Genomic DNA, 26,428 nt, shown 5'->3' with positions numbered 1-26,428 from the left:
AGTTACACCAGCTCTGTCAGGAGGAATGGGCCAAAATTCACCCAACTTATTGTGGGAAGCTTGTAGAAGGCTACCCAAAATGTTTGACTCAAGTTAAACAATTTAAAGGCAATGCTACCAAATACTAATTGAGTGTATGTAAACTTCTGATCCACTGGGAATGTGATGAAAGAAATAAAAGCTGAAATAAATCATTCTCTCTACTATTATTCGGAAATTTGCGGAGCCCCTAGTCCAACTGTACATGCCTTAGATTCCTCCTTTGTCCCACCTCCAACACATGCGGTGACAACACCCAGTATAACCAGCATGTCCAGAGATGCAACCTCTCTTATCATCACTCAGTGCCTGGGCTTACCTCCACTGTACCCGCACCCCACCATACCCCTGTATGCACATTATGCCCTGAATCTATTCTACCACGCCCAGAAATCTCCTTTCATTCTCTGTCCCCAACGCACCAGACAACCAGTTTTGCTAGCCTTTAGCCGTACCCTCGTCCTACTCCTCCTTTGTTCCTCAGGTGATGTGGAGGCTAACCCAGGACCTGCGTGTCCCCAGGCACTCTCATTTGTTGACTTCTGTAATCAAAAAAGCCTTGATTTCGTGAATGTTAACATCAGAAGCCTCCTCCCTAAGTTTGTTTTACTCACTGCTTCAGCACACTCCATCAACCCTGATGTCCTTGCCGTGTCAGAATCCTGGCTTACAAAGGCCACCATAAATTCTGAGATTTCCATACCCAACTATAACATTTTCCGTCAAGATAGAACTGCCAAAGGGGGAGGAGTTAGCTTGCAAAGTTCTGTCATACTTTGCAGGTCTATACCCAAACAGTTCGAGCGTCTAATTGTAAAAATGAATCTCTCCAGAAATAAGTCTCTCACTGTTGCCGCCTGTTATAGTGCCCCCTCACCTCCCAGCTGTGCACGGGAACCATATGTGAATTGATTTTCCCCCATCTATCTTCAGCGTTTGTTCTGTTAGGTGACCTAAACTGGGATATGCTTAACAACCCAGCATTCCTATAATCTAAGCTAGATGCCCTCAATCTCACATAAATCATCAAGGAAACCACCAGGTACAACCCTAACTCCGTAAACATGGGCAACCTCATAGATATGATTATCACTCCAGTGTTAATCTGCTAAATTGTAATTACTTTGCTACGATGGCCTATTTATTGCCATACTACCTCACGCCATTTGCACACACTGTATATAGACTCTTTTTTTTCTATTTTGTTGACTGTACGTTTGTTTATTCCATGTAACTCTGTGTTGTTTCTGTCGCACTGCTTTGCTTTATCTTGGCCAGGTTGCAGTTGTAAATGAGAACTTGTTCTCAACTATCTCACCTGGATAAATAAAGGTGAAATAAAAAAATATATACAACAAATTCACATTATTAAAATAAAGTGGTGATCCTAACTGACCTAAGACAGGGAATCTTTACTAGGATTAAATGTCAGGAATTGTGGAAAACTGAGTTTAAATGTATTTGGCTATGGTGTATGTACACTTCCAACTTCAACTGCACATGGGTAGGATCTTTATTTGGGTCAGGAAAATACTTCTGCAGCAACAGGAATGTGAATTATGATATGGATTATAAAGATAGATTTTTTTTAGGTGCTCATACAATTTTTTTAAGGAAGAAATCTAGTTTGAAATTTCAAAGTGGAAATGGACAAACTACATAAGCCTTTTTAAACGTCAAATACTCTACAAGTTTAACATGTCCTACAGGAGTGCCTAGGGTTGATTTGGGATTCAGTGATGGAAAAAAAAACACTGAGTTCTCTGGTCTTCTGTTTTGATATCAAGTCTGACCACTGGGTCTCTAGAATATGGTCAGCCATCTTGGTCTGTGATTCACCCGTCACTGTGTTCAGTGGATTATCAAAGTCCCCCTTCCCTCCTCGCTCTCTTTCCCGCTCTACAAACCGCTCAGATCAAAGCTATCTGAACAGAGAGACGGACTGAAGGAGTGTGCTTGTCAGGGGCCAAGACTGGCAGCACTGAGGGATAGAGAGAGAGAGAGAGAGAAAGGGTTCAAAGTGGCATACAGGTTGGCAAAGTACTCCTTGACTAGTGTTGTGTTAAAGACAGAGCCAAAGGGACAATCATAACATGCCAATGTATAGACAAACACCTGTTATTGGTGTTCTAAGAGAATATAGATTAAGTTTGCCCAGTCGGTCATGTCTTCTAAGAGAATAACCTGTGGCATACTTAAATGTTTCTGTTTATTATCTAATAGGTTTGAGTTAAAGGCTTATTACATACTTATAACACCTGTGATGTGTTTTTTGTTTCCAGTTGATCCTGAATCTGACCAAACTCAAGGACTTTCACCTGGGGAGTGTTACAGAGAGCACCTTGTGGAGGTAACACTAGTAGCCTTTCTTCATATCTCCTTCTCTCTCACTTCCTCACTTCCTCTCTCCCTCTCTTTCTTTCCCTCCCTCCTCTGACACGTATTCAGAATCATCATAGGAACAATAGTGCAGTCTCTCTCCACCCTCTTTCTCTTTTCTACTCTCTCTCTCCCCTCCATCTTTCTCTCTCCCTCACTGCTTTGTACAAGACTGCTAGATACAAAGCAGCATTGCACTACTGAGCATTGGGCAGGGTGCCCCAGGTGAACAATGACTAGTCTTTACTCTTTGAAGCTATAAGCCATAACCCCCATCAATATATTTTAGTACCGAAAAGGTTGTCTTCATTCATTACTTTTGTTGCCGTTTTTCTTGTCGCTTTGCTAGCGGTGACTGTAGTGGTGACACAGCAAGAGCTTGCAGTCCTTTCAGGCAATTTGGTGTGTCAATACAATGAAAGTTTAATGATTCTTGTAAGATTATAGTGATGCAGCTCCTGCGTGTGTTTATGGAACCTGTTGCATGTGTCAGGCTGACGACAAGGAAGAGAGAGGGGGAAGGGGAGAAGAGAGGGACTCAGTGATTTTGTTTAGGGCGTGGTTGTGGTGGAGAGAGAGCGAGAGAGAGAGAGAGATGAAACAATGAACAGACTTTCCTAATTTAATGTTCTGTGTTTTGTTATTCCAAGACCTACATTTAATGAACTATAAAACCCTCTTTTTTTATCTGTTCAATTCATATTTATATTATTATCTGTATGTGTTACACATAATACTGCATCATGTTTGACTCCAGTACAGACTCCAGTAATTTGACTTGTTTAGATAGCCAGCTAGAACCCTTTATCTGTATGTGGCTATGGGATTTCAAGGTTAATACCTCTCTTCAGAACACAAAACAAATCTGCCCTGTTACGCTCGTTGTTTTGAATGAGGAGACCAAGGTGCAGCCTGGTAGGCGAACATCTTACTTTATTTCAAATGAACACCGAAAAACAACAAACTACAAAACAAATGTAAAGTTCTGCAGGCTCCACAGCAACTATACAAAATCAAGATCCCACAAACTAAGGTGGGAAAAATCTGCCTAAGTATGATCCCCAATCAGAGACAATGATAGACAGCTGCCTCTGATTGGGAACCATACCAGGCCAACATAGAAAATACAAAGATTGCCCACCCTAGTCACACCCTGACTTAACCAAATAGAGAATAAAAAGGCTCTCTAAGGTCAGGGCGTGACACTCCCTTCATATTTGAGGAGGTTTTCAGACAGATATTCAAACTAAAATAAGTCTGACAATGACAACTGGTATGTGGGGTTTTTCCTTGAGGCTAGAGAAAGCGAGCTGGTTTACTCTTTAAATATCTGCAAAGATTAGCAATGTTCTTTAATGGTCCCGTACTGTTTAATGTCAAGGTATGAGTCAGTTGCTGGACAGTCAAAGTGACACAAAATCTTTCAAAATAGATATCCAGTATCTAACCTAAGACATTGTTCAATCGCGAAGGTCTGTTTAATTAGTTACAGAGCAGAGAACAATCTGCTTCTGCGAGTCAGACTCCAAGAATAATCCAAAATGAATTGTTTTAGAAAATATATATTTCAACATTCACCAACAGTGAAGCTCTTCAAAATGAGCTACAGGGCAGGAACAAGGATAAATAAGCCAGGTGTTTTTGTCAGCATTTAAAGTAATTGAAGTCAGGTGTAGTCATTAAGAAGAGTAAATAGTCCAGGGTGTTAGGAGAACGTTGACATCCCCAAGCCTCTGAGATGTGACCTGCCATTCATTCAGCCGAGTCATATCCCTCCACCGTGAGAAGGCGGTTAGAGCAGTAACCCACCCGTTGTATGAGACTTGCCCTGCTTGGCTGGGTTTCTGATACGTCACTGTGACACTTGCCACAGTGCTGGGATTCCGAATCTACAAAACAAGGGCACAAAATATCATATTCGACTTTGTTCATATGAGTCCTGTTGGGACCGAGACAGAGAGGGAGGTTGAGAGAAAACGTGTAGAAACAGAGTTAGAGAGAGATCAATCTAAATACTAGTCAGAAACTTCCAGAACATGATAGTTCATACCCATGAATCAACAACTGATCGTACTCATAAACTTTGCTCTGTTTCTCTCTGTCCGTAATATTAATTGTTAATTGAGATCACAGCTATGCTAAGTAGATTTTGGGTCCGGAGAGATCATTAGTCTGTTTATACCACGGCGTCCATGCTGTTGGTCCACATGGCAGGACAGATGTTGACTTTTCAATAAAGGTCAAGACACCAGCCAATGCCTTCAAGTATCTGAAAGTCAGCCTGTCAATTTTAATGAAGGCCCTGACCTTAAACTATGGAAGAAGATCATTAATTCCTGTGAATAATATTCAATAGACTGGTCCCATATCTCCATGGGATGATTCAGGGATGTGAGTGAAATGAAGCCAGACTGTACCGTCTACCCCAACAATGATCATTGAATTCTTGCAACAATACTTTCTTTTAAGTTATTCAGATCTGCCTCCTCTTTTCATCTGTCTTCTGAGTATCTTCCCTTGGCGGTTGAGCAGTTTATTGCTCCTTAATTATTTAGTCTTATTAAATAGGTACACAGGTATAGAAACACAGAAGCTTTTGATATACATTGTGCGATGATTTGCGTATTAAACACCCAAGTGGGAAATTTCATTAGCATGCGATCAATGGGGAATTTGCTTTGGTGTACCCTTTTCAACTTTTGTGTAGGTGGCCAAAAATGATCTCCCATACTGAAAATCCTTGTTCCTCAGGGTGTTTATAATATGCTTACCGAAGAAACACTCACAGTATGTACCTTGTCACTTAATCACTCAGTCGGAAGTCGACGGAGGACACCAGGCGGACACCAGGCGGACACCTGGTAAATGTAGTCTCTTATGGTCAATCTTCCAATGATATACCTACAGATACGTCACAATGCTGCAATGTGATACAAACAAAAGATAAAAAAAACAGAACATGAGCGTGCATAACTTTTCACCCCCCCCCCCCCCCCTAAAGTCAATGCTTTGTAGAGCCACCTTTTGCAGCAATTGCAGCTGCAAGTCTCTTGGGGTATGTATCTATAAGCTTGGCACATCTCGCCACTGGGATTTTTGCCCATTCTTCAAGGCAAAACTGCTCCAGCTCCTTCAAGTTGGATGGGTTCTGCTGGTGTACAGCATTCTTTCAGTCATGCCGCAAGGCCATTCCAGGACATTTAAATGTTTCCCCTTAAACCACAAGAGTGTTGCTTTAGCAGTATGCTTAGGGTCATTGTCCTGCTGGAAAGGTGAACCTCCGTCCCAGTCTCAAATCTCTGTAAGACTGAAGCAGGTTTCCCTCAATGTCCCTTTATTTAGTGCCACCCATCATTCCTTCAATTCTGACCAGTTTTCCAGTCCCTCTCGATGAAAAACATTCCCACGGCATGATGCTGCCACCACCACGCTTGACTGTAGGGATGGAATTGCGGGGTGATGAGAGGTGTTGGGTTTGCACCAGACATAGCATTTCCTTGATGACCAAAAAGCTACATTTTAGTCTCGTCTGACCAGAGTACCTTCTTTCATATTTTTGTGGAGTCTCCCACACGCCTTTTGGCAATCACCAAATGTGTTTGCTTATTTTTTCTTTAAGCAATGGCTTTTTTCTGGCAACTCTTCCATAAAGCTCAGCTCTGTGGTGTGTACAGCTTAAAGTGGTCCTATGGACAGATACTCCAATCTCCACTGTGGAGCTTTGCTGCTCCTTCAGGGTTATCTTTGGTCTCTTTGTTGGCTCTCTGATTAATGCCCTCCTTTCCTGAACTGTGAATTTTGTTGGTCGGCCCTCTCTTGGCAGGTTTGTTGTGGTGCCATATTCTTTCCATTTTTGAATAATGGATTTAATGGTGCTCTGTGGGATGTTCAATGTTTTGAAAATGTTTTGTAACCCAACCCTGATCTGTACTTCTTCACAACTTTGCCCCTGACCTGGTTAGAGAGCTCCTTGGTCTTCATGGTGCCGCTTGCTTGGTCGTGCCCTTCGCTTAATGGTGTTGCTGACACTGGGGCCTTTCTGAGGCAGGTGTAAATTTACTGACATCATGTGACAGATCATTTGACACTTAGATTGCACACAGGTGGGCTTTATTAAACTAATTATGTCACTTCTGAAGGTAATTGGTTTCACCAGATCTTATTTAAGGGCTTCATAGCAAAGGGGGTGAATATATATGCACGCACCACTTTTCCTTTTTTTTGTTTTTTTGTTTAAATTTTTTGAAACAAGTAATTTTTTAAATTTCTCTTCACCAATTTAGGACTATTTTGTGCATGTCCATTACATGAAATCTCCAAAAATATATATTTAAATTGCAGGTTGTAGTGCAAGAAATGGGAAAAAAGCAAAGGGGATGAATACTTTTTCAAGGCACTGTTCATGGAACTCAGAAGGCATCAGTGCCATTGTGAAAGGTATACAGTGTATTGGGAAAGTATTTAGGTCCCTTGACTTTGTTTTGTTAAGTTTCAACATTATTCTAAAAATGGATGATTATCATTTTTTTCTCATCAATCTACACACAATACCCCATAATGACAAAGCGAAAACATGATGATATATATCTTTTTTTTACACAAGTATTCAGACCCTTTACTATGAGACTCAACATTTCAATCAGTTGCATCCCTTTTCCATTGATCATCCTTGAGAGTTTTCTACAACTTGATTGAAGTCCACTTGTGGTAAATTCAATTTAGAATAAGGTTGTAATGGAACAAAATGTGGGAAAAGTGAAGGGGTCCTAATACTTTCAGAATGCACTGCACTCTGGGGAAAGTCTTGGCTGGCTAGACACACAGGTCTTCTAAAGGTAACGTCTAGTGAGTTGGAGTGGAGATGACTTCCCTGCATCTTTGCCTTTCCATTGACACCCTCCTGCCCCCCATCCCCCACTCCCAATGGGCCATCATGGGGTCAGGCAGGGGTGAGGAGTGACATTGTTTCAAATTACATGAGTGCCTATATATAATAAGGCCTGTGTCACGGAGAGAAGGGAACCTACCTGATGTCTCTGACCTTTTACTATTGGACTTTGACATTACCTCAAAACCCCAGGTATCCAATACTTCCTCAAGTAGGATGTCTACAAAAAGGGCTACAAAAAAGTTTTCAGAACGAGTCTCGTATTTTGTAGAATATCTATGTATATCCTATTGTGTTATCGGCAAAGCACATACAGTACATTCCATATCAGAGCAGCTCAATCTTGATTATTCATAAACAGATGTCATCCAGGACTCAGCTGAAAACACAGGATTTGCCAACATAGTCCTTTGGGTCAACAGATAGGCTTTAGTCCATGGCATTGTAACGATTTGAAGGAATCCCTTCATTCATCTACATCTTCCGTTTTATGAAAAACTATATTGTGTTTGCAGTCATTTCAATGGGCACATCCTTCTCCCCTCCCATTTCCTGGGGTCTGTTACATTGATCACTCATTCTATTATAGAAGAGGTCATTTATGTAGCTCCTTTCTCACAATATTTAAATTCAAAGCTTTTCAAATTAATGACATACTCTTGGGTTTCCCCCTCATATCCTGAAGCACACACGTTCTGTCATAACAGTAAATGGTTGGATTTCGTCACCAGCTCTAACTGCCAGCAGGCTTATATTACGGGTTTTCAACACAATAGCGACAGAAGAGCAGCTCCCATTTGAAGCCGCAGCTCTCGCCACCACGTGTCAGTTATACAGGCAAAATCATTTTACTTCTGAGCATAAATGCGTGATTCATTCGTTGTTTTTTTCGTGTGGCACAGAAGTTGCCGTTCGACTTGTATGACCTTCTACCTCGTTGATGTGATACTAGTTTATTTTTTTATTTTGTATAAACCACTGGACTGGTCATGAATCCAAAATTGGAAATGCGGTCTTTATAATTCGTCCAAGGATGTACAGGCCAGTGTGTACTTGTACAAATTGTACACTGACCAGTGAATGCAGACTGCACTGTACATGTTGCCTCAGATTTTAGTCTACCATTCCTACAAGTCATGCTGTGTGTGGCCTTAGAAGTCTTGAGTGCACCACTGTTATTCTAACATAAATTACATAAATACTACAAGAAATGTCACTTTCTGACAACCGTTGTGAGGGATCCTGATTGGTTGTCTGTGGTTGCTAGTGGGTGATGTGGGTGTGCTGTTTTTGATTTGCCTACCAATTGTCCCTACCACATGAAAGTGAAACCACACCGCAATGGACGCCAAGGACTTAAATCCATCGAGATTGTGGATGGACTTTTGCCAAAGCTGTGACAGAGTTCTGAGAGCATTCTCAGGGGACTGAAAGAAGGTAGCAGGGATGTGTCGAGAGAACAATGCCAGCCGGACTTATCTGATCCCTGTGACCCTGACCTGGAAAACAACATTATCCATTTCAATGAAGCAGATTAGTCAGAATGTTGCTTCTTCCCCCATCCTTAAGTTTTGGGAAGTAAAAAAATAATAAAAAATCCTTCTTTTTTTCTTTACTTCCTCCTCCAGATCAACTCATCCCACCTCCTCATGATGCCTGAGTTATAATTTCCACATGATTGGCTCTGAAACTACTTATAGAGAGGGAGAAGGAGGAAATAGATCAAGGATGTAAGAGGTGGAATATTGCTTCCTCTCACTTTCACTCTCTCTGAGAGTTCTACTTTTTTCTATATCTCTTTGGAGAGTTGCTGGAAACAACAAAACACATTCCCTTTAAGGGGAACGCAGCAGGAAGTAAGGCCGTCAATATGTTTGATAGTACAATATCAAACACTCCTTTTAGAAAGCATGAGTTAAGACATCTTATATTTCCCCATTGCCTTTTAGCCATTGTATTTAACCCCAGATCCCAGCCTGAAAAACAACCCTGGTTGCAGTTAAACAATTGCATGTGTGCTATTCATTCCACAATGTTGTTTATACTCGACAGTGAGGGGGAAATTATTAAGTTTTGATTTCTGCATACAGAGTTTGATGCCCATCAGTCAACCAGAGTTATGGCTAGATATAAATCAAGAGTTTGTTTGTGCCCCCTCGTTCATTATGGCATGGCTTTGAAAAGCCTGGCAAGATTCCGTACAATCATTGTAAATGCTAAAGTGCTGTCATGACTGTCCTGTGAGGATCCGAATTGGTCAGATCAGCTTGGCAATGGATGACAGTAACCAGACCTTCTCTCACCCACAGAAGAGGGGAGGAGGGAACAGGGTTGGTTTGACAGCTAAGGAGAGGAGATCTACGGTCTCCCTTTCCAAAATTCCACAGGGAAATGTGTTTTGTCTACACAGAGGTTTCCCGCCAAAACTCTAACACGTTCTAAAGCAAATACTAGAAAAATGTTCTTAACACAAGGTGAGGAATAGTCAGTGGTGAGCTATAGAGAACTAATGTCATATGGGTGGTATTTTGTGATGTCATTAAAAAGGTTATAATGGAAATACTGTAACTTGAAAACTATATACACTACATGTATGAAGTCTCCCTTCTTAATATTGTGTATGAAATATGAAAAATGATGAAGATAGTTTTGTTAGGAATGTGATTTTTGGATCCATACGAGAATCTATCTCCTATAAACTGTGCATAGTAAGTAGCCAGACCCGAGTGAGGTCAGATAGTGTGTCAGCCTGACAGAACCATCCTCTTTGGCCAGAGTGCAAAAAAAGGATTGGTAAAGAAATTAACATTAGAACAAACAAAAAACGTGAAGCGGTAGCTACACATTTGAAATGGTTGGAACTTTGAACCTCAACATGAGGTGAAGAAAATAAACTCATCTCCCAGTCCAGGAAGGATGGGGAGCAGCAGCCCACGTCTCAAGTGGTTTGAACTCAGAATATCAATACAGGGAAGAGGTGAGAAGCTCACCTCTCAGACACTCACTGGTACAGCTGATTAGCTGTCCTAAGTTAAGTATCTAGAAAAGTGAATTTAAGTGGGACCACTGTACTAGTCTTTTCAAATCAACATAGTACGCTACTCTCATCAACCAAAGGGAACCGTCGACATGGCTGGTTAGCCCATCTTCCAAGGAGCATCTTACAGAATGAACAACAGTAGAAGACGGGAAAGGAGTGACTCCTTTCGGACAATCAGAGTCATAAAAGCGTGCCGCTGAAAGGCCCATCACCCTTCCTAAGGAGGGATGGTTCTGACAGAGATCCACGGCAAACAAAGGCATTCACACATGAATACATTCATGATTTCTTAATCCAAACGTGCGGCGGATCGTGTGCAAAGTATATGATTACTGAGAGAATAGTTTCTAAAATGTATCAATGATAAGTGTCTCTTTTTATCTCTCCCTCTCCATGTCGTTCTGTAACAAACCACCATATGTTGTGTCAATCCACTGGGGAACTGTTCTTAATGTATTAAGTGTGTATGTTATCATGTGTTATTATTCAGTTAGATAGTAAATAAAGAATTAAACCAATTTGTGCAGTACTGATTCATAAGCAAGGCTGGGGTTTTTGCAGATCCAAGGAGGCTACGGCTGTTCAGAATTATGATATGATAAGAGGTAATGATTAATACTTTGACTGTTTTATGGATTTGATAGGTAAAGACCTTCAGAGTTTAAATCGGGAGATGGTAACTATTTAAACATTCGCTCTTGTGGTGCTCCAAATTCCTAATGAGTTTTTACATGATTAATATAATGTTTTTTTTTATAAATAACAGTCACCAGATTAATGAAAGTAAAGTCACGACAGTGCACACAGAGAAAGAGACAAACCATTTATTTCCCTCACATACTCTATTTAACTACATTTTTATGTGATTTCTGGAATGTTTTGAAAGAGTGGCAGTCTTTAGAGAGGCGTAGAGATACTTCAGCAACATCCAACTAAAGGAAAGTGGTTTATTGACTTACCCAAAATGCCAAGGGACTGGTTAGAACAGATGATGTGTGAAGTAACACACCTTTTTCACATCACCCCCCAAGGCTTATAGTGAAGAGAAATGGAACCTTGAACTCTTCCATCCACAAACAAAAAGCAGCAGGACTGGGGGCCGTGAAGATAACCTTTAAATGGTCACAGAAACAGTCTAAATCAATCCTGATGAAAATGTAAAGAAGCATAGATAACTGCAAAAAATTAAGGAAACACCAAAATAAAGCGTTGCGCCACCACGAGCTGTCATAACCACTTATATACGCCACTTATATATAAGTGTCTGTAACTGTATTGGAAGGATACAAACATCATTCTTCCATGAGAAAGGTTGTCGATGGTGGTGTGAAAACCCTGTCTCAAGCACCACTCCAGAATTGTCCACTTTAATCTCTCATAAGCGTTTAATTGAGTTGACTGAGTTACACACACACGCTTAAAAAAAATAATACATATATATATATATTACCTTTATTTAACAAAGCAAGTCAGTTAACTTCTTGGCGCTACCCATCCCGTTAGCGGGATCATTTTCGTCAGCAACCACTGAATAGCATAGCAGTCAAATAATAGTACAAAAAAATATTCATATTCATGAAATCACAAGTGCAATATTGCAAAACACAGTTTAGCCTTTTGTTAATCCACCTGTCGTCTCAGATTTTGAAATTATGCTTTACAGCGAAAGCAATCCAAGCGTTTGTGTAAGTTTATTTATAGCATCGCATAACATCATGTACACTTAGCATCAGGAAGCTTGGTCACGAAAATCAGAAAAGCAATCAAATTAATTGTTTACCTTTGATGATCTTCTGATGTTTTCACTCACGAGACTCCCAGTTACACAACAAATGTTCCTTTTGTTCCATAAAGATTATTTTTATGCCCAAAATACCGACGTTTGTTTGTCACGTTATGTTCAGAAATCCACAGGAAAGTCCTTTGGTTGGTCACGACAACGCAGACATATATTCCAAATAATATCCATAATGTCCACAGAAACATTTCAAACGTTTTTTATAATCAATCCTCATGTTGTTCTTAAATATATATATTCGATAATATATCAACCGTGTGTAGGTTTTTCCATAACAGTGGTAGGATCAATGGCGGCTTTACTCAGTTGCGCAAAAACTCACTCTGAGAGCCCCCACCTATCCACTTACGCAATGTGATCCTTCACTCTCATTTTCCTAAATAAAAGCCTGAAACTATGTCTAAAGACTGTTGACACCTTAGGGAAGCCATAGAAAAAGGAATCTGGTTGATATCCCTTTAAATAGGCTTGCATAGGAACAGAGGGGTTTCAGAATAAGAGGCACTTCCCGAATGGATTTTCCTCAGGCTTTCTCCTGCAATATTAGTTCTGTTATACTCACAGACAATATTTTGACAGTTTTGGAAACTTTAGAGTGTTTCTATCCTAATCGGACAATTATATGCATATTCTAGTTTCTGGGGCTGAGAAATAGGTAGTTTCAAATGGGTACGTTTTTTTTAGCCAAAAACGAAAATACTGCCGGCTACAAGCAAAATAAATTATTATTTTCAACAATGGCCTAGGAACAGTGGGTTAACTGCCTGTTCAGCAGCAGAATGACAGATTTGTACCTTGTCAGCTTGGGGATTTGAACTTGCAACCTTTCAGTTGCTAATCCAACGCTCTAACCACTTGGCTACCCTGCCATCCCCTTTAAACCCCCTATGCGCCTTTGAGACCCCTCTTTCAAAGTTACTGAAATCTCTTCTTCTTGCCATGGTAGTCAAAATATTGAGATTTAAACTTGTCTCATAGATGTTTTTCCCCAAGTTCAGTAACTTGCCACAAATATCTTATCTTGTGTTCAATCTTGGTTGTGAATGGAGGCATGTATGGATGTCATAAAGGCCATGCCTAAAGTGCCATGGAAGTATAACTTATGAAGTTTAAACGTTCATGTCTCATAATTTTTCACTGTCCAGAATCTTGCACAAAGTGCCACAAAATAATGATTTGTGAAATGTAAACTTTCATGTCTCTTAGTTATTCCCTGTGTCCCGTGACATATGACACATGCTGTATCTTGTGCTCACTCTTGGTTGTTATATTCATACAGTTGCATGAAAGTTAGGGTTTGGTACATTGGGAGATTGAAACATTCCTGTCTCATACCTTTTCTCCTCCACACTGCTCAGTAACACTTGAAGAATAATAATAATACATTTAGGGGGTGCTTATATTTGTCCTGTTACAAGTGTGTCAAGGAAATGTGTTTCTTGCATATCCCAACTCCACCTGAGACACCTGCAGGTAGTGGGGTTACGACCAGGGTCACTGTTGCCCAGTGCCCCTGGAGCAATTTGGGTTAAGTGCCTTGATCAAGAGCCCAGCAAAAGATGTTTTACCTTGTTGGCTCCAGGATTCAAACCAGCGACCTTGCCAAATGCTGTAAACCTCCAGGCTACCCTCTGTAGCTATACAGTACCTACAGTGCTTACTCTTGGTTTTTATCTAACATCTTAATTTCACACAATGGGAATATTTATTGACTTCCTAATTTATTATCAAAAAGCCAGAGAGCCTAGGTGTTATAGTGAATCTGTTTGTGCATCAAACACATTTCTCTGTTCCTGTCACACCCTGACCATAGTTTGCTTTGTATGTTTCTATGTTTTGGTTGGTCAGGGTGTGATCTGAGTGGGCATTTTATGTTGAATGTCTTGTTTGTCTATTTCTATGTCTGGCCTGATATGGTTCTCAATCAGAGGCAGGTGTTAGTCATTGTCTCTGACTGGGAACCATATTTAGGTAGCCTGGGTTTCACTGTGTGTTTGTGGGTGATTGTTCCTGTCTCTGTGTTTGCACCAGATAGGACTGTTTTTAGGTTTTCACACATTTATTGTTTTGTTAGTTATTTCATGTCTAGTTCCTTTATTAAAGAACATGAATAACCACCACTCTGCATTTTGGTCCGCTTCTCCTTCACCAGAGGAAAACCCTTACAGTTCCTGCTGTTGTTCTGTTTCACATGTGGACTGTTTCATATTTCCTCTTCCTGTCTCTGTTGCCTGTTTGGCATTTCTCAAGGTCACTCCAAGTGTTGAGATAAAGACGAAAAAACACATCTCCTCTCACCGATTGGACCCAGTCAGTAAATGTGAATGTTTTTATTCATTCACGCTTGAGTTTCCACCCTCCTACATGTCTCTCACCAACGATCCACTGTGCTCTTCCGGGCAAACACCTGCAAATATCTTTATGTACCCTTAATGTGTCAATTCTCCAAAAGTTATTTTCAATTATGCTTCAATGGATTCTGTTATTAGAGGAGATATTCTTCTACAGCTAATGTACTTTAGGGGTGAGAAGTGTGTGTGTCTCAATGCCTCTACGTTGTGTATATATTCCAACAGATAAACACTCTGACAGCTTGTACAATGCTGGTCCCCTTCCTGAGATAAGGTATGCTGATGGCAGCAGAGATTATTAAAAGCTTTATTTGCTGCCTTTGCCCTCGACCCCTTCCTCTACTGATGCATTCTCTAAATTATTTTTCCCTCTTTTTATTTTCTCCTCCCTTTGGTAAGGCATTGCCCAATTCATGCCCATTACGGTTTGCCTCTGCCAACCAAATCTCAGCCGCTAAATTCTCATCTCTCATTTTCCTGTGTCATCCAGAGGTCTCAGCATCCATCCAGACAGTTGACTCATCGGGTCTAGGATCTGGTGTTTGGACCCATATTACATCCATAATTCCCCTGCAGTCTGGCTAGGAACAAAAATAACCTGTAGTATCTCAAACAATAGCTGTAGAAATGTTTCACTGTGGATTCAGACTTTGTGTTCCGACCCCTTTAAGACTGGATGCCGAGGCTTCGTCTATGTTCAGAACAATGTTTAAGCATCAGTCAGAGGAAAGATCATGTTTAGTGCCTGAAGGCTTGATCTTGCCTCAGGGTTTTCAGCTAAGAACTTTTCTTTTTTTTTCTCATCTCTCTCACAGTTGCAATGTCAGGTAAAGTTTTTTATTTTTGTTAATCCCACTTCTGACACTAACAACCCGACAATGTCAAAGTTTTGGGCCCCGGTGGAATTTGTTGACAGGGTTTTTCCAGATATTCTTCTTGGCTAGTCTGTTTGGTGTCTTTGTTATTCAATCACGCAGTTACTATCTCTTTGGTTTGGTCAGTGGCCAGCCAAATCAGCTGCAAGAGACCCAAAGAGACCTCAGTCTGTGAGTTAGCGATGCAGGATAGATCACCAACCGTTAGGTCGCCCTGCTGGAATAATACATGAGGACCTCTGAGTCGGTTGTGCTCCTGAACACCCCAGTCTATATCTCTTGTTTTTGTGTGTTACTGCAGACTGAGGTGATTTGGTTTGGGAGTTTGGTCCCACTCTCGCTTTGAAGTACTGAGCTTTTTCCTCTCTCCCCAGAGCCTGGTCTCCACACAGTGCCTCTGCACACCAACCACTTAATTGTTCTGCTTTACATGCAGCCATCTGGAAAAGCCTGACAACAATGTCTAATGTGATTTGTGGTCACAGATTATTTTTCTTTACTATTCAGTTGATGTTCATGGAGAAACATACACATTGTTTTCTCCCTCTCTTTCACACCTCTCTGAAATGGATTTAGTTACAAAAAAGCCCCCCACTTTATGTCAGAGCAGATGGAACCTGGTTAAAACACTGGGGGGGGTTGAATTTCCGAGAAGAAAACATCAGGGATTCTGGTATTTCCCAGGACGGTTACATATACATTTTACATATTCGGCAATCTGCAGTACGAGGTAAATGGTGGAGATGTTGTTTCCTACCTTCACCACCTGGGTGCGGCCCGTCAGGAAGTCCAGGACCCATTTACACAGGGTGGGGTTCAGACCCAGGGCCTTGATCTTAATGATGAGCTTGGAGGGTACTATGGTGTTAAATGCTGAGCCCTAGTCAAAGAACAGCATTCTTACATAGGTATTCCTCTTGTCCAGATGGGATAGGGCAGTGTGCAGTGCGATGACGATTGCATTATCTGTAGATCTGTGGATCTATTGATCCTTGACTAGTCTCTCAAAGCACTTCATGATGACAGGAGTGTGTGCTACGGGGCGATAGTCATTTAGTTCAGTTACTTTCTTGGGTACAGGAACAATGGTGGCCATCTTGAAGCATGTGGGGACAGCAGACTGGGATAGGAAGCGATTGAATATGTCCATCAACACTCCAGCCAGCTGTTCTACGCATGCTATGAGGATGTGGCTAGGGATGTTGGGATGCTGCAGCCTTGAGAGGGTTAACACCCTTAAATGTCTTACTCACGTCGGCCACAGAGGAGAGCTCACAGTCCTTGGTAGCGGGCCACGTCGGGGGCACTGTGTTGTCCTCAAAGGGGGCGAAGAAAGTGTTTATCATGTCTAGAAGCAAGACGCCGCTGTCCGCGACATGGATGGATTTTCCTTTGTAGTCTGTGATTGTCTGTAGAACCTGCCACATACGACTCATGTCTGAGCCATTGAGTTGCAACTCCACTTTGTCTCTATACTGACGTTTTACCCGTTTGATTGACTTACGGAGGGAATAAATGCATTTTTTTGTATTTGTTTGTATTTGGCCATATTCCCAGTTACCTTGCCATGGTTAAATGTGGTGGTTCGCGCTTTCAGTTTTACACGAATGCTGCCATATATCAACTGTTATGGGTTAGGGTAGGTTTTAATAGTCACTGTATATTATCCCTCAATGTATACTATAACACAACAATATTACTTAGTACTTAGATATGTATCTATTTCACTGTAGGTGTATTGTAGTCTGAAGCAAATGCTTTGCATTGCTTGTTCCTGGAGTGAAGCTCATAGTAAATGAGAGTTTAACTAAAGGTGTTGAGAGAAGTTTTATTTTGTCTCAAACTGTGTACAATTGGATTTTTTTTAAATGTATTTTTTTTATGGTTTTACGGTTGATTAATTCTTGATTAAACGCCATCAAGCAGTCTGATATACCTTCAAGAACTAACTTCTTTACTACGGTAAAAGCATTTCATCACTAATATCCACACTACCTCAGGGTTTCTTCCTCAATGCAGGCAGACACAACAACAGCAGACAGTGTAACTACTGCAGTACCTAACCCCCTCTCTGATAGTCAAGGAATATTTCAGACTGCTGCTATCTTCCATCAGCAAGTCAAAACCCCATTGGTTTCAGATGCTTGGGAAGCATTGTGATATTTTATAAATTGCTACTCCAACTAAAAGGGGGAGTATTACCTATTTACTGAACTGCTGAAGGAACTTAAGCTACATTTAGCTTCGAATTTAAATTATCAAGGTAATTGGCATTTAGTCTTTTTCTCAGAATCTCAGTTCACTGGCAACAATGCCTCTGGCTCTCTCTGTCTCACTCTCCCTCAACAAATTTATACTCCAGACCAGAACCTAGACATAAACACCTAGAGACCAAACACCAGATAAACAACCGTCTCAGTGGACAGGGCCTGATGAGGATGAAATTACTGAATAAAAAATGAGGAAAGAGGAGAAGTGCCTATTGTATGGCGGTGTGGCCAGGTTTAAACTCTGCAATTGCATGCATATTATGACTACAGCTTCCTTCCCCGCAGACACTCATGAATATGTAGTGATTCTAGGTTTTGGAAAAACAAAAAAGGCACCTCAATAATCAGGAGGCATATGTGTTATGGTTTGGAGGTTTGATTGATTGCATTTCTGACTGATTGTACAGTCTGTCTGTGACACTCTCACACCAGAGCCTTAGTACTTGAGGATAGAACTAAGTGGTGAAAAGTAAAATTGATTCATAGCCTACATACAATACCACACAGGAGCTTGCTATCTCTTCAATTTATACTTGACAAGCAACTCAGTCAGACAGCATTCCGTGTCTTCGCTGTAATGTCTCTGCCTGGCGCATGAGGAGACTCAGACAATATAACGCAGCCCTTGGAGGCTCCCTAGTGCTCAGAGGCCCGTTCCACATTATATTTCCCTCTCCAATCAGTCATCGCCTTGTTCAATTCCCCAACTCTCTTTTAATATCCTGTAGAAGCTGTCAGCATCCCCTCATGCAAGGTCTGTCTTTCTCGTTATTCTACTTTGCAATCATCGTGACCGTCTCTCCCTGGCACTCAGGAAAGAGCTGGAATGAAAAAAGATCTTATTGTAATTTCACCTGAATCTCTATTACTGGCAGAGCTGCACAACTCTCTGCCGACTACGCCATCAGGAGAAAAAAAAACAACGAAGAGCTATAAAATAATAATCTGTTGGCACATCCATATTTAAATATTATTTCATTTTAAAGTAGTTATCGGGAGAACCTATCCGTTATTAAAGGTGATATGGCCCCCAGATGTCTGTGAATGGTTTGTTTACGTTAGCACCTATCAATAATTGGTTAACCTCTTTCATTCCGCTGGCGCAGGGGTTATAACACAGAATGTTTTTTGCCCTGTGCAACATGGTAGTATATATTTAGTTTGCATGTTATAGGATCAAAGCCCTTGAGCACCCTAGTTATAAGGGTGAGATAGCCAAGTACTGTAAGGTGTACAATAACAGGGCTATTTGATATGACATGGTTCAAAGTCAAGATCATTGATTTTGGTGATAAATCTATCTTAAGATGTGGCTGTGGTTGGAAGCAGGTGTTGGTAAATAAGTCTGTATATCTGTCTGTTTATACATTGAACTGCCTGTCTGTCTGTATTTCTCTGTCTAAACATATTTTTTGCATTTACAGATCAACAGACTGTGGATCCACCTATGAGAGGATGAATGACAAAGTGGGATCTAAGACTGTGCTGAGTTACCTGTATGTCTGTCCATCCAACAAGAGAAAGGTAAGACAAACTTCAAAAGAGTGATTTTCAATAACACAACAATGATTAAGACTTAGAAGAACTTAATTACAGTTAGTTGAGTGAACTAGAACTGAATTGTTCGTTGTCCATTCTCTGCTGCCGCTATTTGTTCTTTCTGATCAAATCAAATGTTAGCTCGAAGTGAAGGTTAGACGGCAGACTGACTGTTAAAAAAATATGTTTTATGGTTTGAATAAATGTTTTCTATCAAGCATTTAAATTTGTGAGAAGCCCAAAGTTGAATGACCTTATTTAGCTTACATTGCCTTGTGCTGGCATCTTGCCTGCACTTAGGAAAGTACATTCAAGAGTGCTACAAGCAACACTTACTCATACTGTAGTTATAGCCTCAGAACATTTACCATGACACAACACAGAGACCATGAAGAGCTCTTGGAAATAGAAAACATATTGTTGGTGTGTATATAAATGCTGAAGCAGAAGGTGAATTCACCAATTTGTAAGTCGCTCTGGATAAGAGCGTCTGCTAAATGACTTAAATGTAATGTAAATGAAGCAAAACTAATAAAATAGAAGGTGCATCTTCTCAAATCAAATCAAATTTTATTTGTCACATACACATGGTTAGCAGATGTTAATGCGAGTGTAGCGAAATGCTTGTGTTTCTAGTCCCGACAATGCAGTAATAACCAACTAGGAATCTAACTAACAATTCAAAAACTACTGTCTTATACACACAAGTGTAAGGGGATAAAGAATATGTACATAAAGATATATGAATGAGTGATGGTACAGAGCGGCATAGGCAAGATACAGTAGATGGTATCGAGTACAGTATATACATATGAGATGAGTATGTAAACAAAGTGGCATAGTTAAAGTGGCTTGTGATACATGTATTACATAACGATGCAGTAGATGATATAGAGTACAGTATACACCCTACATTATTCATCTCATATGTATACGTATGTGAACATTATATTAGGTAGCATTGTTTAAAGTGGCTAGTGATATATTTTACATAATTTCCCATCAATTCCCATTATTAAAGTGGCTGGGGTTGAGTCAGTGTGTTGGCAGCAGCCACTCAATGTTAGTGGTGGCTGTTTAACAGTCTGATGGCCTTGAGATAGAAGCTGTTTTTCAGTCTCTCGGTCCCAGCTTTGATGCACCTGTACTGACCTCGCCTTCTGGATGATAGCGGGGTGAACAGGCAGTGGCTCGGGTGGGTGTTGTCCTTGATGATCTTTATGGCCTTCCTGTAACATCGGGTGGTGTAGGTGTCCTGGAGGGCAGGTAGTTTGCCCCCGGTGATGCGTTGTGCAGACCTCACTACCCTCTGGAGAGCCTTACGGTTGTTGGCGGAGCAGTTGCCGTACCAGAAATAGAAAACATACAGCCCGCCAGGATGCTCTCGATTGTGCATCTGTAGAAGTTTGTGAGTGCTTTTGGTGACAAGCCGAATTTCTTCAGCCTCCTGAGGTTGAAGAGGCGCTGCTGTGCCTTCTTCACGATGCTGTCTGTGTGGGTGGACCAATTCAGTTTGTCTGTGATGGGTACGCCGAGGAACTTAAAACGTACTACCCTCTCCACTACTGTTCCATCGATGTGGATAGGGGGGTGTTCCCTCTGCTGTTTCCTGAAGTCCACAATCATCTCCTTAGTTTTGTTGACGTTGAGTGTGAGGTTATTTTCCTGACACCACACTCAGAGGGCCCTCACCTCCTCCCTGTAGGCCGTCTCGTCGTTGTTGGTAATCAAGCCTACCACTGTTGTGTTGTCCGCAAACTTGATGTTTGAGTTGGAGGCATGCGTGGCCACGCAGTCGTGGGTGAACAGGGAGTACAGGAGAAGGCTCAGAACGCACCCTTGTGGGGCCCCAGTGTTGAGGATCAGCGGGGTGGAGATGTTGTTGCCTACCCTCACCACCTGTGAACATTTTCACACTAGCTGGCCGGACTTGATGATAGTCTCTATAGTCTACTTGAATGTAGAGTATCCAGAACATTTCCCAGATACTGGGCTGACCAAGTCAAACACACAGGACAGACAGCAGATCTGCTAATAGCGCCTTGTCGTTTCTCTATCATGGTGATAGACTGAGGATGTTGCAGTTTGGTTCACCGCAGTTAGGGAATTACATCGTAGTAAAAGCTAGTCGTGAGATCCTAGGATGTCCGGATGCCCTCGTTAGAGCCACGCTTTGTAAACAACCGCCATTCACCTCTGACTTCAACCAACCCACATTCCTCCTAACCTTATCTCTGATCTCATTATGGATGTGCCCAACTCTCTCTTGGATAAGCTGGAACTTGTTTTTTCCTCATTGCATTCCAGTGGCTAAGCTTGGCATCTGTGTGTCTAGCGTGGGAAAATCAGGAAGACAGTTATCTCTGTTGAGATGAGGCAGTAATGACCCTTAGATCACCATGGCAATACATTTGTGCATTTAATGCCTCAAGGGTGTCTTTTCTCACACGTGAATATAGTATGACAATTGATTTCCACACAATAAGATTCTGTTAACGTCACTGACTATATTCTCATGTTGTCTAAAGGAACAAATCCAGAGGTTTGACCTTTCTAAGAGCAGGTTATATATTTGAATGATGATGCTGACATTTATCTTCACGCTTGTGAAGAAAACACCCATCATGAATTGTCCTTATGCATGTTCAGCCTTATTCCGAGGTCTTCTGCACGGTTTGACTCACAACCACTGCTAATAATGAAGAGTAGCATTCTAGACGTATAAATATAATTAATAGACATAAAATGAATAGACAGAATTGAATGAATTCTATTTCTATGGTTGTATGGTTGCAGCGAGACATGTTGTTATCCCAATTCACCAGAAAGATAGAACGCAATTGATCTATGTTTGACATGATTAATCTGCTGTGAGGCATCATCTCCTCCGCTCCTCTCTTTGTTTGCGGTCATCAGATGGCTCGAGCTCCGTCCAACAGCAGGCTGCAGCCCCTCAGACAACACAACAATAACTATGGCACTCTTCGCATGACGATTAGCTGGGCCGCTGGACTCCCACCGACTAGCTGATCATAAGCAGACAACATGTAGAGGTTATCCTAACAACCTGTATTAATCTAAGCTTTGTTACTGACCTCACTCCTCTTTGTTCCCAGGAGATGCATTGGTGATCAATTGCAAAGTGGATGTGGAGCGAAATCTTATTTACCTGCCGTTTATATTTTTGATCATGTGATATTTTTTGACGATGATGTGAGCTGTTACGTAAGCTTCCCTCGTGGAACTTAGTGCCTGTTAGAACTGATTCAGGAACAGATCGACATGCCCATGTCCATATGGATCTACATAAACAATCTCTGAAAGGAAATGAATGACATCTACTGAGAGACGGGTTATGAGAGGTTTTTGTCCAGTTATGTGTCGGATCTCCACAAGGAGATGTGGGTGTGGAGTCAGGCGCAGGAGAACAGAGTTCCAAAGAAAGGGTGTTTTATTTTAACAAGCTAAAAAGGAAAACCAACAGGACTCAGGGCTATAGAAAATATACTGGAACAAACCCCACTCCGACACAGTCCAGGGAACCCCCCCCCCCGTAGAACAAGAGCGAAATAAAACGCACCCCAACCTCACTGACAGTTCAATAAAAATAATCCAGCACAAAACCCCAAAGGAAATGTCGAATTAAATACCCCCCCCCCTCCCTAATTAAACAAAGTGAAACCAGGTGAACACAAAACAGACATAACCAAAAGAAAAGCAAAAGGGATCGCTGGCAGCTAGTAGACCGGCGACGACGACCGCAGAGCTCCGCCCGAACAGGGAGAGGACCCACCTTCGGTGGAAGTCGTGACATTATGGTATGTGTCCAATACATTTTTCTACATTTTGTAAGATAAATTATGTTTAAATGTATATATATATACACAATGGGGAGAACAAGTATTTGAGACACTGACGATTTTGCAGGTTTTCCTACTTACAAAGCATGTAGCGGTCTGTAATTTTTATCACAGGTACACTTCAACTGTGAGAGACAAAAATCCAGAAAATCACATTGTATGATTTTGAAGTAATTAATTAGCATTTTATTGCATGACTTAAGTATTTGATACATCAGAAAAGCAGAACTTAATATTTGGTACAGAAACCTTTGTTTGCAATTACAGAGATCATGCGTTTCCTGTAGTTCTTGACCAGGTTTGCACACACTGCAGCAAGGATTTTGGCCCACTCCTCCATACAGACCTTCTCCAGATCCTTCAGGTTTCGGGGCACTGGGCAATATGGACTTTCAGCTTCCTCCAAAGATTTTCTATTGGGTTCAGGTCTGGAGACTGGCTTGGCCACTCCAGGACCTTGAGATGCTTCTTACGGAGCCACTCCTTAGTTGCCCTGGCTGTGTGTTTCGGGTCGTTGTCATGCTGGACGAACCAGCCACGACCCATCTTACTGAGGGAAGTTGTTGGCCAAGATCTCGCGATACATGGCCCCATCCATCCTCCCCTCAATATGTCCCCTTTGCAGAAAAGCATCCCCAAAGAATGATGTTTCCACTTCCATGCTTCACGGTTGGGATGGTATTCTTGGGGTTGTACTCATCCTTCTTCTTCCTCCAAACACGGCGAGTGGAGTATAGACCAAAAAGCTATATTTTTGTCTCATCACACCACATGACCTTCTCCCATTCCTCCTCTGGATCATCCAGATGGCCATTGGCAAACTTCAGACGGGCCTGGACATGCGCTGGCTTGAGCAGGTGGAGCTTGCGTGCGCTGCAGGATTTTAATCCATGACGGCGTAGTGTGTTACTAATGGTTTTCTTTGAGACTGTGGTCCCAGCTCTCTTCAGGTCATTGACCAGGTCCTGACGTGTAGTTCTGGGCTGATCCCTCACCTTCCTCATGATCATTGATGCCCCACGAGGTGAGATCTTGCATGGAGCCCCAGACCGAGGGTGATTGACCGTCATCTTGTACTTCTTCCATTTTCTAATAATTGCGCCAACAGTTGTTGCCTTCTCACCAAGCTGCTTGCCTATCATCCTGTAGCCCATCCCAGCATTGTGCAGGTCTACAATTTTATCCTTGATGTCCTTACACATCTCTTTGGTCTTGGACCTTGTGGAGAGGTTGGAGTCTGTTTGATTGAGTGTGTGGACAGGTGTCTTTTATGCAGGTAACGAGTTCAAACCGGTGCAGTTAATAAAGGTAATGAGTGGAGAGCAGGAGGGCTTCTTAAAGAAAAACTAACAGGCCTGTGAGAGCTGGAATTCTTACTAGTTGGTAGTTGATCAAATACTTTTGTCATGCAATAAAATGCAAATTAATTACTTAAAAATCATACAATGTGATTTTCTGGATTTTTGTTTTAGATTCCGTCTCTCACAGTTGAAGTGTACCTATGATAAAAAATTACAGACCTCTACATGTTTGTAAGTAGGAAAACCTACAAAATCGGCAGCATATCAAATACTCCACTGTATTTTTTTAATTTAATGTATTTTTTAAATTTTTATAAATTATGTTTATTCTTGAATATGTCACATGGCAAATAATATTTACCATGCAGGAAATTAAATCAGGGTGGTTACAGATGAATCATCTTTGGCAGTTAATTAATAGATTTCCAGACTTATCCAATTCCTTTTATTGTCAACATTTAAAGTGTATGTTCTGCCTTCTACTAAATGCAACAGTGATACAGGGGATATACAGAGGACAGCTATACACACAGCTATACAACAAGCCCTCAATAGAGATATGTCTTAATATGAAGTGTATTACAGTAAATATAAAGGGAGCCTGGTTGAAAAGGACTCACCTAAATGATTATTAGAGAGCTGAGAAATGTTCAGTGTCTCCCTGTATAGTGGTGAAGAAACACTGATCCACGCAGACCCTTCAATGACTTGTAGCATTTGTGCTTTCCCCTCTTAAGTGGAGAGAGAGAGAAAGGGTTAGACAGAAGAATCAAAAATGCAAGGTGAAATGCAATTTCCACTCACAATAAACGCTGTCGCTTAATACAATATTATGGAAAATGATTAGACCTGATGTTAGAAACTATAAATTACATGTGACAAGGCCCTGCGACACTGGGAGAAATAGAGGGTGCCCTTCGAGGTCCCTCGTCCCTCAATGAGGGCAATTAATGGCAAAATTGGAAGGTCAGGCGAATAACAAACAAAAAAAATCGAAGGAACATATCAAAAAAGAAAGAAAAACTGGCACGGAATCCGCAGTCAATTTATTGACTTTAATGAAAAACAATTTATCTAAATCACCACAAGAGAGGATTCCTCGTTAAATCTGGAGAAAGAGGAGTGGGGAGGATTCCTAGTTAAAGCTGTTGAAAGGGGGTGGTATTTTTGTCAGAGACAAATGTACTGCTGTTTTTCCAATTCAAATCTGATGCAGGGAAAGAAAACAGTTGTTTGTGCTGTGACACTATTCAAGTCACGCTTTTCCCTTCTCCTTCTTCTGTCTGGGTTGAGTAGTTTATTATTAAAGCCAGGTGTCAGGTTAAGGTCTTATTGCATTACATCACAAAGAGAAAGCCTATCCGAGCTATCAGAAAAACCGCCTCAGCTTCTACATCCTAATCCTTCTGTTCCATCCAACACAGGAGGACTGGGCTCTAGCCTACAGCCACGACCAGAAGGTGAGCTCCATGTCATTTTTTCACTGCAGTTGATTGTTTTGATACAGTAAGCTTTGGATTTGGAACTGTGATACACAGTCGGATAAAGCTCCAAGCTGTTGATGTTTTATCTTTGTTGATCCCGGTTCCAAAGGCGCTGTAATGTTTTATTGAATATTCTTCTGTCGTCTCAAATGGTTTATTTACCTTCTTGAAGTTTTAATTAGAATATTGATTGTTGTTATATGTTTGATGGTACTTTAGTTCGACATTACCTCATGCTGTGGAGAGCTCTGTACCCGCTTTTCACACAGAGGTCACATCCTTTATAACCCCCTGTATAGAAGACTTGACACTATGGCCATTGAATATGACCCAGCTACCAAGATGGCTATCACAACAGGGGAGAATGGTTAAGTTGGAGGAGGGTGGAGACATATCAGTCCTAACGAAACGTGTGGATTCAGAGGTTGTCACTATGGGGAGGTCCTCATGAAAAAATACTTTCTACACAGTCACTTCGATCAGATGCAATTTTACAGTTTTCATTTGCTAAGATTTCGGTCTGTGATGGCCTACTTTGGAGAATGCGGACTATAAGAGTTTGTAACACAAAACACCAACCCTATAGATGTTGGTGATATTTTGT

General features: G+C 41.2%; 1 long non-coding RNA gene across 1 annotated transcript in view; it reads left to right on the top strand.

The window, feature by feature from the left end:
- The window catches only part of LOC135524121 (uncharacterized), a 120,658-nt gene extending 101,500 nt beyond the window's left edge, over positions 1 to 19,158 (top strand). Inside the window, exons 2-3 of the long non-coding RNA XR_010452908.1 lie at positions 2,322 to 2,389; positions 19,065 to 19,158. This is a non-coding gene — a long non-coding RNA (uncharacterized LOC135524121). The remainder of the gene's footprint in view (positions 1 to 2,321; positions 2,390 to 19,064) is intronic.
- The last annotated feature ends 7,270 nt before the right edge of the window (positions 19,159 to 26,428 follow it).

This window comes from Oncorhynchus masou, chromosome 4 (genome assembly GCF_036934945.1).
Source record: "Oncorhynchus masou masou isolate Uvic2021 chromosome 4, UVic_Omas_1.1, whole genome shotgun sequence".
NCBI lineage: Eukaryota > Metazoa > Chordata > Actinopteri > Salmoniformes > Salmonidae > Oncorhynchus > Oncorhynchus masou.
The sequence above is the reverse complement of the archived record's forward strand: the minus strand, read 5'-3'. Positions and strand labels throughout refer to the sequence as shown.